Here is a 13,257-nt window from a genome sequence, read left to right as displayed (position 1 = left end):
GTGTCTTTCAGATCCCTGTTGTAGACTTCGCCAGTGCGTCCTATGGCGATGTGGGCTGCCATGCTCTTTCCCAGACTCCGGGTTGGTGCATCAAAGGAAAACTCTATGGGCTCAGTAACTGGCGTGAATGTCCTTCCTCGAACATGTACTCGAATCGTCCAACGCTCCTCTTCTGGTAGAGTGGCGGTGTAGGTCCCGGTGAAGCTTGGTATTCCGATGCTCAAGTACCTAGTGACTTCCTTCAAGTGTCGTCCAAACGAGGTTTCATCATCTGGTTGAGTGAACTTGTTCCTCGGGTCCGCCATCTATAGAGTAGAAAATGGAGAAGAGTCAGAAATGAGTAGAGAAGAGTATCATGTGGCTTATCCTAGTGGTCGCGTCCTACAGTCACCGTGTGGTCTGATACCATCTTGTAGCGATCCGACCTCAGACGGTCAAATCTCTGTGCATAAGTGTCATCCCTGGATCGGTAATGCTGACACACACAGTACTCGAGGACTTATAGCAGAGTTCAATCACACACTTATTACATCGAGCGTCTCAAAGAGAGATTACTTATTACACTAATATGGCTGAAGGCCATCTAAATAAGATAATTGCGGAAGCTTCGAAGGTAAATGAGTCCATCAACTCCAACGGCATAGCTGAGTGCACGACAACGGCCTAGAGCACCTTACTCTTCGTCTGAAAACTCTGCAACATGATATGTTGCAGCCGTGTAGGTCAGCACATGGAATATGCTGGCAAGATAACACTATAGAGCAATGAACAAATAACAGCTATCTCTACATGCATATATGGCTGGTGGAGGCTCTATGGTTATCATTTTGCGTAAAGCCAGTTTTTCCCTACTGCAAAGGAATATATTTTACTTAACTACAAAGTTTGTTGAAAACATTGAGAATGGTAACCCCATCTCAATCTCAAAATAATAAATCATTAAACCAATCAAAATTAATTAAGTAAAGTATTGAGATCAAATTAATAGTTCAAGTACCAGATACTCAAGATGTCCATAACCGGGTCCACGACTAATCATGATTAGTTTGTACACTCTGCAGAGGTTTGCGCACTTTTCCCCACAAGACTTGATCTCCTCCGTTGTATTTCTCACACTGCATGATGTTTGAGAAACGGATGACCGAGACGCAGTCTTTCTGAAGAGGTCCCCTTAACCGATAGATAGGTCCGTACACCTATAATCCCCTACATCTGCTAGACCATCATGGAAAGGTTTCCCACAACTTACTCAACTATGCCAGAGCCCATAATGGCATGTGGCTGCACATGGAAGTTTCTAGCATGAATAATCTTATGATCCCTTTGAGCCTGGGTGGCGAACCATATGATGATCACACGGGTTCCCCGGGATCTCCTTGGACAACACTGGATTCCCCAGGTGCCCACAAACAATCCACCCAGATGTGTATTAAAGTAGCCACCTTAATTAATCCCTTAATTCATAATAATGCTCACATCTGTCATGAATCACTCAAACCAAACCACGTCTACAAGCATAGCATTGCATAGCAAAGTAAGCATAACGTAGTAACTCTCAAGGTTTGAATAAAGGACAATAGGTTCTACCTCATCAACTACTTCCCAATATCCACATGTTAATCAGATCCTACTCACGCAATGTTTGAGGATTGAAACTAATGCATAAAACTGGGTAATAAAGTGGTATGATCAAAGTGTTACTTGCCTTGCTGATGATCTGGAAACCCTAGTGATTCGTAGTAGCAAGCCTCGCACTCCAGAAACTCTATCATGATCAAACAATAGCATACATAAGCACTCAAGCATAAGATGCAAAAAAGAAAACTCCAAAGAAAAGATCTAAACAGAAAGTACAAGTGAAGAGCGTCGATTTGCAAAAAGAATCAATCGAATCGGAGCTACGAAACTCAAACTGCGATCAAAAGAAGTTCAAATTCAAATCTGCTTGACACCAAATTTTAAATTATCAAAACCATGTTCAAGTTGATTATCTGAACAGAGGAGAACAAGACGAACAATTGGCGTTGGTTTCACTGGATTTGGATAAACGAGCAAAAGGTAACGAGGGTTTAAAGATCAGGGACTAATTTGTAAGAAAAGTATTCGCAAAAAGGTCCCTAGCCAAAAAATAAACAGAAAAAGGAAAATTCTGCAGAACGAACGTTCGCTAACAGAACTAGACGAGCGAATTCATTCGTTAATAGATCTAAACGGGTGAACGTTCGTTAATTAGCGAACCCTAAATTAAAAACCGATCTAAACGGAATAAATCAAGAAAACCAAAAAAAACCAGGTTGGGTTCAGCGGTTATACCGGTTCTTGAAAAAACCGGCGGTGACGGCTGCGGGTTCCGGCGAGGCGGGGAAGCAACGTCGGTGGCGGCGCGGCAGCAGCGGCAGCGGCTTGCGGCGGTGGCGCGGCTCGGTTTGGGGAGGCGGGCTGCGGCGGCGACGGGTTGAGGAGAGAGGGGGCGACTCCGGCTTTTAAAGGGGGGGCGAGGCCGACTTGGGGAGGGGGTCGGGCGGCGGCTCGAACTCGTTGCCGGAGTCCGGCTTGGGCACGGCGGCGCGTGGGGAAGGCGGCGGCGCGAGCGGGCCGGCTGGGCCTTCGGCCCAGTTCGGTCCGAAAAGATTTTTTTTAAAATAATTTTGCCCAAACTGATAAAATTCCAAATAAAATATAAAGAAATTCTAAAAAATCCCAGAAACAATTTTCACCGTACAATCCTAATATTTAGGACAAGATGAACATTTTTCTGGGCTAAGATGCAATTTTGAAAAATGCAATTTTCCCTAATTTACTCGAATAAAATTCAAATAAAAAATGCAAAAAAATGTATTTTATTTAAAATTAAATTTCCAAAATTTTCTCTGCTTTGAAGAATTCATATTATCTTCTCTCATTATTTTATTTTAAAATATTTGGAAAAATAATTTCAAATAGAAATTCACTTTGATCCAATTACCAATTTTGAGAATTCAAAAATGGAATTTTTATAAAACCTCCAACTCTCTCAAACGGTCCTTGAGTCGCTTAAGGTTTCTAGGATCAAAATGCTCAAATAAAAAAATAAAAAAAAATGCAAAGAGCATGAATGCATATGATGACCTAGTGATAACATCCAAATTGAAAATTGGGATGTTATAGGATCCTAGGCCTCATTTTCAAGCATTGCAATACCGTTTTTATTCCCGTTAACTATTTGCTACCTTGTTGTTTTTATTTATTCAGATTATAAAAATATATTTCTACCATCCATATTACACTTTTATCACCATCTCTTCGCCGAACTAGTGCACCTATACAATTTTCCATTGTATTGGGTGTGTTGAGGACACAAGAGATTTCTTGTATTTGGCTGCAGGGTCGTTTGAGAGAGACTCTCTTCATACTACGCCTCACACGGATTGATAAACCTTAGGTTATCCACTTGAGGGAAAATTACTACTGTCCTACAAAACTCTGCGCATGGAGGCCCAACACGTGTCTACAAGAATAAAGTTGCGTAGTAGACATCAAACTCTTTTTTGGCGTCGTTGCCGGGGAGGCTAGGTAAGCGGCACCCACATCCCGTCAACGAAGCTCTTTTCTGGCGCCGTTGCCGGGGAGGTGAGTGCATGAAGGTATATCTTTAGATCTTGCAATTGAATCTTTTAGTTTCTTGTTTTATCACTAGTTTGGTTTATAAAAGAAAACTACATAAAAATGGAATTGAGGTTGCATCATATCATTGATCATCTTTATAATATCTTTCTTGAAAATGATGGATCAGAAAATTGTGCTCAATTGTTAGAAGAAGACGTCAATAGAATGTTTGGCACAAAATATTTGAATGATGAGCATGATTGCAATGTTGTTAGTATGAATTCTTTGAATACCCATGATGCTAATAATATGCAAAGCCATAAGCTTGGGGATGCTATGTTTGATGAAGATGATATTTTTAGTCCCCCAAGATTTGATGTGCAAATTTGTTATAATGATTGCATGCCTCCTATTTATGATGATTATAATGATGAGAGTGGATTTGGAGAGGTCATGACTTTATTTAGTGATGAATCCACCATTTTGGATGAGGCTTCAATTGAGTATGATAACAAAGTTGCTATCTATGATGATTATGGTGATGACATGTATGCTATAAAGAATAATGATAACCATGAAACTTCCCATCATAATTTTAATTTTCACTCTCATGATAGGTATTTTGTTGAGTTTGCTCCCACTACTATTGATGAGAATAAATTTGCTTATGTGGAGAGTAACAAAATTTCTATGCTTATGCATCATGAAAAGAATGCTTTATGTGATGGTTATATTGTTGAACTTCTTCAGGATGCTACTAAAAATTATTATGAGGGAGGAACTTATGCTTTTAGGAATTGCAATAATATCAAGTTTCCTCTCTATGTGCTTAAAGTTTTGAAAAGTTATGCTTGTTTTGCCTTCCTATGCTAGTTGATTCTTGTTCCCATAAGTTGTTTGCTCACAAAATCCCTATGCATAGGAAGTGAGTTAGACTTAAATGTGCTAGTCATATGCTTCATGATGCTCTCTTTGTGTTTCAATTCTTATCTTTTAGGTGAGCATCATTGAAATCATCATGCCTAGCTAAAAGGCATAAAAGAAAAACGCTTGTAAGGAGACAACCCAACATTTACCCCTACTTATTTTTGTGTGTAAACATGATTATGCTACTGTAGTAATCATGTTTAATAGTTTTTGTTTCAATAAAGTGCCAAGTAAAGTCTTTGGGATCATATTGGGTGATAGTTAATTTGATCTTGCTGAAAAACAGAAACTTATGCACTCACGAAAAAATTATCATTTTTAACAAAAGAGTACTTTTGAGTTGATTCTTTTTGCAGAAGATTAATATACAAATTTCTCACGTGGTCCTAATTGTTTCATAATTTTTCGAGTAGCAGAAGTATGGTTTGAGTACAAATTACTACAGACTGTTCTGTTTTTGACAGATTATGTTTTCAATGCATAGTTTGCTTGTTTCCTAGTTTCTATGGCTTATATTGCTCAATATAAATTGTGCAAATGATATGCTACAGTAGGAATTGTGTGGAAAAAATTATGAATCTTGTCTTGGACAGTACCAAACTGAAATGGTTTGCTCTTTATCATACTAACCTATCTCACGAAGTTCCGTTAAGTTTTGTGTGATTGAAGTTTTCAAGTTGTGGGTGAGATGTTGATATGAGGAGAATAAGGGGTGATAAGACCCTAAGCTTGGGGATGCCCAAGGCACCCCAAGGTAATATTCAAGGAAGATCCAAGCAACTAAGCTTGGGGATGCCCCGGAAGGCATCCCCTGTTTCGTCTCCAAGAATATCGGTAACCTTACTTGAGGCTATATTTTTATTCGTCACATGATATGAGTTTTACTTGGAGCGTCATTTTATTTTGTTAGGATTTGCTTTCTGTTATTTAGAATAATGTTTTGCATCTTTTATTTCAATAAAAGTGGCAATGATAGCCTTTACTATGCTTATCTTGCAAGTGTTTGAGTTGCTGTTTCAAAACAGAAAGTTTATCGATGTTGCAAAAATTCCCTAGAAAAGTCAGAATGTGATAAAATGTTGAAACTTTTTGCAAAATAAGCTCTGATAAATTATCTACAGTTTGGTAAATTTTCATAATCTTTGGAGTTTAAGAAGTATTGATACTCTTGCATTCTTTACAGACTGTACTGTTTTGGCAGATTGCTGTTATGTTTGCATTGTTTGCATATGTTTGATTCTTTAATGATTCTATTTGAGGATAGGAGTATTAAATATGCAGAGGGATTTAGTATGCAGTGTTGAATAATAATTTTTGTGATTCGCTACAGTAGAGTATGATAAAGTTTTTGCATTGCTTTATACTAACTTATCTCACGAGTTCTTGTTGAGTTTTGTGTGGATGAAGTTTTTGAGATTTAGGGAAACCGTGATATGAGAGAAACTAAGGAGACACAAAAGCTCAAGCTTGGGGATGCCAAGGCATCCCGAATTTATATTTCAATAAGTCTCAAGCATCTAAGCTTGGGGATGCCCCGGTAGGCATCCCACCTTTCTTCTTCAACAATTATCGGTTAGTATCGGTTGAGCCTAAGTTTTTGCTTCTTCACATGATTGTGCTATTCTTGAAATGTCATTATGTTTAGTTTTGCTTGATGTTTTAATAAAATACTTAGATCTGAAAGTTTTTAAATAAAATAGAGTCCTCAAATAGTTGCCAGAGGGGCTAGGTAAGCGGCACTCACATCCCGTCAACGAAGCTCTTTTCTATGGAATTGCTCTAGTGCTTCACTTATATCTTTTTGAGCACGGTGTGCTTTAGTATTTTTGAAGAAATTCTCTCTTGCTTCACTTAAATTAATTTGAGAGAAAGAAATATTATGCTCATGATATTCACTTATATTTGTTTGAGCTTATCAAAATCAACATATGAAAATTAGTCCCAAAGTGATAGATATCCAAGAAGGATATAATAAAAACTTTCATGAAGATCATTGGACAAAATAAACTTGATTCCTTGTAATAGTTTTGAGATATGATGATGTGATATGTGAGTCATGTTGATGAGCAATTGTGCTTTAGTAAGAATATTGGTTTTAAGGTTTGTGATTCCCTATGCAAGCACGAAAGTCAATACTTATGCAATGAAATTATATCCTACTTGTGGTGCATTATTCGGTGTTAATTATGCTTAATGCTCGCTTATGAGATTATTCGTTTCTTGGTTGGTCGCTTCTCAATCTTTTGCTAGCCTTCATTTTGCACTAAGTATGATTACTACTTGTGCATCAAAAATTCTTAAACCCAGTTTTGCCATATGAGTCAACCATACCTACCTATATGCGGTATTTTAGTGCCGTTCTAAGCAAATTTGTATGTGCCATCTCTAACTTTCAAAATAATTTCCTTTTTGTGTGCTCGTACCGCTCATGAAACGGTAGGGGGTGGCTGATATTTTTCCATGCTAGATGTGTTATTCGCAAGATGAGTGTTTATTCACTTGTCATTGCACGAGAGTACGGCAAAGGTAATAGGGATGCCTAGTCCCGAAATGAAAAATGAATTTACTTTATGTTTTCAAATAATAAATTCCTTGGAAAGTGTTGGTATGGACGGTACCCATGGATACGGCTAGCCGTGGAATGTGAAAGAATGGTGGAAAAGGAATAAACTTTTATTTCTGTTTGGGAACCGCCTATGATATATCTAGCATGGAAAGTATTGGTAACTACTTGATCGTTTTCGTTGACAGGAAAAGCATGCCACCCAAAATGTTTTTATCTGTCTTTTTCACTTTGAGCCTGGCGCCTCTACAAATCCCTACTTCCCTCTGCAAAGGGCCTATCTATTTATTTTATGAAATTTATATTTTTATTTGAGTCTCCATCTTCTCTTATAAAGCACCAACTAAGGGGCACTATGATCGTACTTGAGCAATGGATGTAGCTAATATGCGAGTGTGTTTCATGAATGGATCAATGATTGAGCATGGTGGGCTAGGGATAACTTTCTTTAGTGTTGATATTTTGAAAGACATGGTTTCTTATAGATATGCTTGAGTGTTGAAATCTTCATGTCAAAACTAGACTATTGCTTTGAACCAGATAAAAGTCCAAATGTCCATACTACAAAAGAAAAGAATATGTGATGAATATGATAGGTAGCTTTCCACAACAAATATTCCATTTTCAATTGCTACTTTACCATGATAAGTTTATGAGAAAGAATTGCCGTTATGATGCTAGGAAAAGTGATTGAAATTATCATTGATAAAACTTATGCACTTTGCTAGCATTCACACTTCATAAATTATTTCTTTTATCATTTACCTACTCGAGGACGAGTAGGCATTAAGCCTGGGGATGCTGATACGTCTCCAACGTATCTATAATTTATGAAGTATTCATGCCATTTACAACAATTTTATATGGTTTTGGTGTGATTTGCATGGAACTAACCCAGACTGACGTTGTTTTCAGCAAAACTACCGTGGTGTTGTTTTTTGTGCAGTAATGAAAGTTCTCCAAATGAGCTGAAACTTTTTGACGATTTTTTTGGAACAAAAGAGACCCCGAAGCTTTGTGGAAGGACCAGAAGGTGAAGGAGTAGGGCACAAGACACCGGGGCGCGCCTGGGCCCTTGCCCGTGCCCCAGTGGGTTGTGCTCACCTCAAGGCCCATCTTCACGTGAAACCGACGCCAAAAAATCCTATAAATAGAGAAACCATCAGAAATAAACCTAGATCAGAAGTTCCGCCGCCGCAAGGCTCTGTAGCCACGGGAAACCAATCTAGACCCTTTCCGGCACTCTGCCGGAGGGGGAAATCATCACCGGTGGCCATCCTCATTATCCCGGTGGCCGCCACGATGGAGGGAGTAGTCCACCCTCGAGGCTGAGGGTTTGTACCAGTAGCTATGTGTTTAATCTCTCTCTCTCTCTCTCTCGTGTTCTTGAGATTTCACGATCTTGATGTATCACGGGCTTTATTAATATAGTCGGATCATATGGTGTTTTCCCCTCTCTATCTTGTTGTGATGAATTGAGTTTTCCCTTTGAGATTTCATTGTTATCGGATTGAATACTTTTATGGATTTGAGAGCACTTGATATATGTCTTGCAATTGAATACTCATGGTGACAATGGGGTATCGTATTGATTCACTTGATATATGTTTGGCACTCAACTCGCAGATTCCCGAGGTGACATTGGGGTAATCTATGCATAGGGGTTGATGCATGTTCTTGTCTTTGTTTCTCCGGTAGAAATCTTGGGGCACTCTTTGATGTTCTTTGTGTTGGATTGAGTATTATGAATATGAATTTGCTTGGTGTTATTTTATTACGAACTCTAGGATAGATCGAACGGAAAGAATAGCTTTATGTTATTTTAGTACGAACTCTTGAATAGATCGAACGGAAAGAATAGCTTTGAGGTGCTTTCGTACCCTACAAACAATTTATTCTTATGTTCTCCTCTAGATAGGAACTTTCCAGTGATTCTTCATCGCACCTTGAGGGATGGTTATATGATCCAATTATATTAGCATTGTTGAGAGATTGCACTAGCGAAAGTACGGATCCTAGGCCTCATTTTCAAGCATTGCAATGCCATTTTTGTGCCCACTTACTATTTGCTACCTTGCTGTTTTTATTTATTCAGATTATAAAAATATATTTCTACCATCCATATTACACTTTTATCACCATCTCTTCGTCGAACTAGTGCACCTATACAATTTGCCATTGTATTGGGTGTGTTGGGGACACAAGAGATTTCTTGTATTTGGTTGCAGGGTCGCTTGAGAGAGACTATCTTCATCCTATGCCTCCCACGGATTGATAAACCTTAGGTCATCCACTTGAGGGAAAATTGCTACTATCCTACAAAAGTTTGCGCTTGGAGGCCCAACACGTGTATACAAGAATAAAGTTGCATAGTAGACATCAATACCTTGACATGATTTTGAAGAAGTTCAAAATGGATCAGTCAAAGAAAGGGTTCTTGCCTCTGTTGCAAGGTGTGAAGTTGAGTAAGACTCAAAGCCCGACCACGGCAGAAGATAGAGAGAGAATGAAAGTCATTCCCTATGCCTCAGCCATAGGTTCTATAAAGTATGCCATGTTGTGTACCAGACCTATAGTATACCTGATGATCCACAAGTATAGGGGATCAATTGTAGCTCTTTTCGATAAGTAAGAGTGTCGAACCCAACGAGGAGCAGAAGGAAATGACAAGTAGTTTTCAGTAAGGTAATGTCTGCAAGTGCTGAAATTGTAAGTAACTAAGTAGTTTGACAGCAAGATAATTTGTAACGGGCAAGTAACGATAGTAGTAACAAAGTGCATCAAGATAGCCCAATCCTTTTGAGGCAAAGGACATGCCAAAATGGTCTCTTATGATAAGCAAAGCGTTCTTGAGGGTACATGGGATTTTCACCTAGTCACTTTCACCATGTTGGTTTAATTCGTGTTCGGTACTTTGATAATTTGATATGTGGGTGGACCAGTGCTTAGGTGCTGTTCTTACTTGAACAAACCTCCCACTTATGATTAACCCTCCCGCAAGCATCCGCAACTACGAGAAAAGTTTTAAGAATAAATTCTAACCATAGCATTAAACTTTTGGATACAATCGGTCCCTTACGGAATAGCGCATAAACTGCGGTTTAAGCTTCTGTCACTCTCGCAACCCATCATCTAATTGCTACTCCACAATGCATTCCCTTAGGCCCAAATATGGTGAAGTGTCATGTAGTCGACGTTCACATGACACCACTAAGGGAATCACAACATACATACTATCAAAATATCAAACACATATTAAATTCACATGATTACTTGCAACATGATTTCTCCCATGACCTCAAGAACAAAAGTAACTACTCACAAATTATAATCATGCTCAAGATCAGAGGGTATTAAATAGCATAATGCATCTGAACATATAATCTTCCACCAAATAAACCATATAGTAATCAACTACAAGATGTAATCAACACTACTAGTCACCCACAAGCACCAATCTATAGTTCCGGTAACAAGAGATGAACTAGGGTTTGAGATGAGATGGTGCTGTTGAAGATGTTGATGGAGATTGCCCTCCCCATGATGGGAGAGTTGTTGGTGATGATGATGACGATGATTTCCCCCTCCGGGAGGGAAGCTCCCCCGACGGAATCGCTATGCCGGAGGGCAAAAGTGCTCCTGCCCAAGTTCCGCTTCGAGACGGCGGTGCTCCGTCCCGAAAGTCCTTTCCTTATTTTTTCTAGGTCAAAATGACCTATATACCAGAAGATGGGCACCGGAGGTGGGCCTGGGTGAGCACAACCCACCAGGGCGCGCCTGGGCTCCCTGGCGCGCCCAGGTGGGTTGTGCCCACTTGGTGGGCCCCCTCTGGTAGTTATTTGCTCCAATATTCCTCAAATATTCCATAAAAAATACTCGTGAAGTTTCAACCTGTTTGAAGTTGTGCAGAATAGGTGGCCTGACGTAGCTTTTCCACGTCCAGGTTTCCAGCTGCCGGAATTCTCTCTCTTTGTGTATACCTTGCATATTATGAGAGAAAAGGCATTAGAATTACTCCAAAAAGCATTATTATGGATAAAAACATCATAAATAACAGTAAGAAAACATGATGCAAAATGGACATATCAACTCCCCCAAGCTTAGACCTCGCTTGTCCTCAAGCGAAAACCAAAATCGAAAAACATGTCCACGTGCTTAGAGAGAGAGGTGTCGATAAAGATAAATACGGACATAGAAGCATCATGTTCATTATTATAATAGCAATAAACTTAAACATAAGACTATTTTCATAAATCTCTTATCATAGACTTCTCATGAATAAGTGACAATTCATCACACTATTGAAGTATAAAGCAAAAACTCTATTAAAAACCAACAAAGTATGTTCTCAGTCAACTTTGCAACTACAATTCATCATCTTTTCAGTAAGGGTCACGTATCGGAGCCTTTAGGCAAGCCCACATACTTAACCATCATATAGGCTTCTATGATTGCTAACACTCTCTGCGTACACATGAGAAAAACGTTTCAACCGGACACATAGAAAGATAGGGGCTTATAGTTTCACCTCCCAACGTATTCACCTCAAGGGTGATGTCAACAATAATAACTCATGCTATCTATATTCAACTGGACATATGTGCCTAGATCTTTCCTCGCCACATGATGCTTGCCAAAGGAGAAAAATAAAAAGGAATAGAAGGAAAACTTTGACTCTTTACATAAAAGTAAATACATAAAAGTAAAAGATAGGCCCTTCGCAGAGGGAAGCAGAGGTTGCCATGCGCTTATTTGTTTGTATGCTCAACCCCTTAGTGCAAAAGAACGTCACGTTGCATTGCCCCTTGTGACAGTGACCTTTATTATGCAGTCTATCGCTTTTATTCTTCACCATCACAAGTTCGTGCAACGCTCAATTTTCTCTTACACTAAATGATCTCACATATTTAGAAGAAATTTTTATTGCCTTTTTGCACCGATGACAACTTACTTGAGGGATCTTGCTCAATCCCTAGGTAGGTATGGTGGACTCTTGAAAATAAGATTTGGGTTTAAGGGTTTTTGGATGCACAAGTAGTATCTCTACTTAGTGCGGAATTTTTGGCTAGCAAAGATAGGGGCAAGCACCACATGTTAAGGATCCATGACAATATGACTTCTATGTGAATATAAACATACATAAACCATTAAGTTGTCTTCCTTGTCCAACGTCAACAATTTTGGCATATAATATTTTGATGAGGGCTCACAATCACAAAAGATTTCTAGGATAGTATATTTATATGTGAATCTTCTCTTCCCTTATCAATTCTTTCATGAGTTGCATCATTGACTAATGCTATGTTAGTCAATCTCTAATAAAATTTTCTACTTATACTTTTCCTTATGTGGTGTCATCTCCTACCATAAGATTAGTATATGATATTTTTCATTATTTCTTTCCTTTTATTTATTTCCTTTCTCTTTTTCTTCCTTATTACTTTTCTTTTATTTTGCAACATAAAAGTAAAGAAAGCAAAAACTCAAGCTAAACTTTATTGTATATCTTGCACACGATTACAAGGATAGATCACTAAGCAAACTCTCAAAGAAGAAATGATCGAACTAAACTTTTATCCATCTAAAGCAAAAGATCAAACTAAAATAAGTAAAGGAAAAAAGATAGTGGGATGATACGATACCGGGGCACCTCCCCCAAGCTTGGCGGAAGCCAAGGGGAGTGTCCATACCCGATACTCAATTCTCTTTTGGTGGTGAAGAAGATGATGGTGGTGATGAAGCGATCCTGTCCTTAAGGATCAAGAGATTCTCCAATCGACGGATGACACTCCGGAGATGGATGATATGCTCTTGATGCAGAATATTTTTGCGAGTAAGATACTTATTTTGCACGCAAACAGTTTCAATGATGCGAAAGGCTTCAATCTCAATAGGGGTAAGATGAGCAAGGTAAGGCTTAAGGATATCTTCTTCTTCCTCCTCGGCCGGCAGTGCTTGTTCTGCCACCGAGGGTGGATCTGCGGTAGCCTCCTTGCCCTTGTCTCCCTTAACGGCGTCCGTAGGCTCCTCCCTCTTCAGCTCGATCTTCATCAACCAAGCATCTTCTTCCATGTTGTTGGAGGAGGAGGAAGACATGATGCCTGGCTTGATAGATCTGACCGAAAACATCAAGAAAAGAGAACATAGGATTTCTTCGCGATACGGTGGTTTACAGGTTCGGG

This window comes from Triticum aestivum, chromosome 7D (assembly GCF_018294505.1).
Source record: "Triticum aestivum cultivar Chinese Spring chromosome 7D, IWGSC CS RefSeq v2.1, whole genome shotgun sequence".
In the NCBI taxonomy this organism is placed as follows: Eukaryota; Viridiplantae; Streptophyta; class Magnoliopsida; order Poales; family Poaceae; genus Triticum; species Triticum aestivum.
Note: the sequence above shows the minus strand (reverse complement) of the source record.